Genomic DNA, 2,107 nt, shown 5'->3' with positions numbered 1-2,107 from the left:
AGGATACAGCCACTCCCACCCAACGCTGTCTGGAGACTAGGCAGGGTGCTGAAGCCAGTTGATGGGAGGTCCTATGAGGTTCAGTTGCAATCTGGAAGTGTCATTAGGAGAAATCGCAGACACCTCAGGCGTGCACCTGGTGTGACCTTTAGTGACCCTCTCGATATGGAGATCAGTATTCCCAGTCAGCCACAGGCTGTGAGACAGGAACCTGCAGAGTCTGTTCCTGTCCCCCACGGTGTCGCAACAGAACATACACCCAGAGACACTGGTGGCGGAGACACCCCTGTCACGACCAGAGCCGGGCGTACAGTGGTGCAGCCACGTCGATATAAGGACTGTGTGGTATCATGCAGATGAATGCTGATGTTTACATGCACCTGACACGTGAAAAGTGTACAAGCGCAAAAGTTATGGTTTATTTGATATTGTTGTGATCATTTGCACATTTCATGTTTGTAGCGAATGGTTGAGTGTTATCTCACTGTGAAATTGGTGATGCTGTGTTTTTAGTTTGTTATAGGCTATGTTCAGCAGTTGCTGAGAGAAGGTTTTATAGATGAGCATATTGAATTGTTTATAATTTAGCAATAGTCAGTGTCAGTATTATAATCGTGCTTGTTGGTCACAGTCAAATGTTGAGATAACAGCTCTAACTCTGAAAAGAGAAAGGATGTAACAATAGGAACTATAAGTAGGAACTATTGTTTAGTTCCGTGAGTCACACGGACTGTTATTGTGAAACACTGCCTTGTAACCAGACCGAGCACGATGGACCGTACACGCGACGTGAGAATGTATTAAAGTTTACAACCCAGTGAGGTGAGACCTGAAGAGTGTCCTCGTGTTTATGATTAAGAACCGCATTATAACAGAGATATGTTTGCATGCACACAAATGAACGTGACTGTAAAATGCTACTAATCCACCCGGGACGACGCGTCGCTCCAGCGACGATGACTGTCAAACCCAATAAATGAAGAAGTGAAAGGACAGCGCCGGGGGGGGGGGAGGAAGTCCAAGGTCGGCTCCGCTCGATCTGTTATCCAAGTGCAGAAGCTGCTAAACGTTCCCGCGGCGAGGTCACCGAGTCGCCGCGCGTCTGTCTGGCAGACGGCCCGCTGACGTCTCATCCCGGGCGCCGGAGAGCGCTGCGTCCGGCAACCTTTTCCGACCCCTCCTCCTGGGATTCGGGGCGATCGGGTTTCAGGGGCCGGCGTCTCGGGTTTCCCACTCGGGGGGGGGGGGAAACGGGCGGACGCCAAACTCCGTGAGACATTGTCCCCTGTCGGGTGTTGTCTTACACCCCCCCGAGGGTAACGGCGTCCTTTTTCCCTGGATGACAGTGGCAGACGCCAAGACAGCAAACAGTGTTGTACTCCTTTGACCCTTGACCCAGATCCACTCCTTTCGCTGTCACCCCTTTTCACAATAAAAGCCCTTGTTTGATGAAAGAGTGAAACATTTGCATCGTTCCCTGTTTTTTTATTTGTGATGCCACCTGTTGTGGCCCTAAAATGTGCGTCTGTGCATCTTTGTCTTTTGATGGTTGGCTTCTGGAGTGAAAATCACTGCAGCGATGAACCTGGATTCACGGTCAATACAAAAATGATATCATTAATTTGTAAAAAACCCCGGCAGGTAACAAATGCTCTGCTGCCATCTCGGCCCAGCTCGTCCGTTCACATCAATAGTTCATGCGAGCGCACGACCATGAGAGCTAAACGGCACGCCGCATCGAGCTAAACGCTCACGCTCCGCCGCTCCTTCGGGGCCGCCGCCGCCGCCGCGCCCAGTGAACATTTAGGGCTTCGGCGCGAGGGTGGAGCGTGGACCTCGTGCGCCTGTAACAACTGTAAAGGGCGCGCCTCTATAAATAGCTTCATCGCCGCTCTAGTTATTTCTTCTCCGTGACCAGAGCCCCGGAGTCGACCTTTCGGGGGGGGGGGGGGGGGGGTCACGCAAGAAAAGCCGTGAGAAACTTCACCACATCGGTGCCGAGTGATCCCCCGTTTTAAAACATTCAAACGGTGTCGGACACGAACGGGCGCCGAGTTTCCAAATCAGCATCCGAGTCGTCACAAAGAAGCACGTCTTAAAAACACTG

The sequence above is a fragment of the Gasterosteus aculeatus genome, chromosome 12, assembly GCF_964276395.1.
Source record: "Gasterosteus aculeatus chromosome 12, fGasAcu3.hap1.1, whole genome shotgun sequence".
Lineage (NCBI taxonomy): Eukaryota > Metazoa > Chordata > Actinopteri > Perciformes > Gasterosteidae > Gasterosteus > Gasterosteus aculeatus.
The sequence above is the reverse complement of the archived record's forward strand: the minus strand, read 5'-3'. Positions refer to the sequence as shown.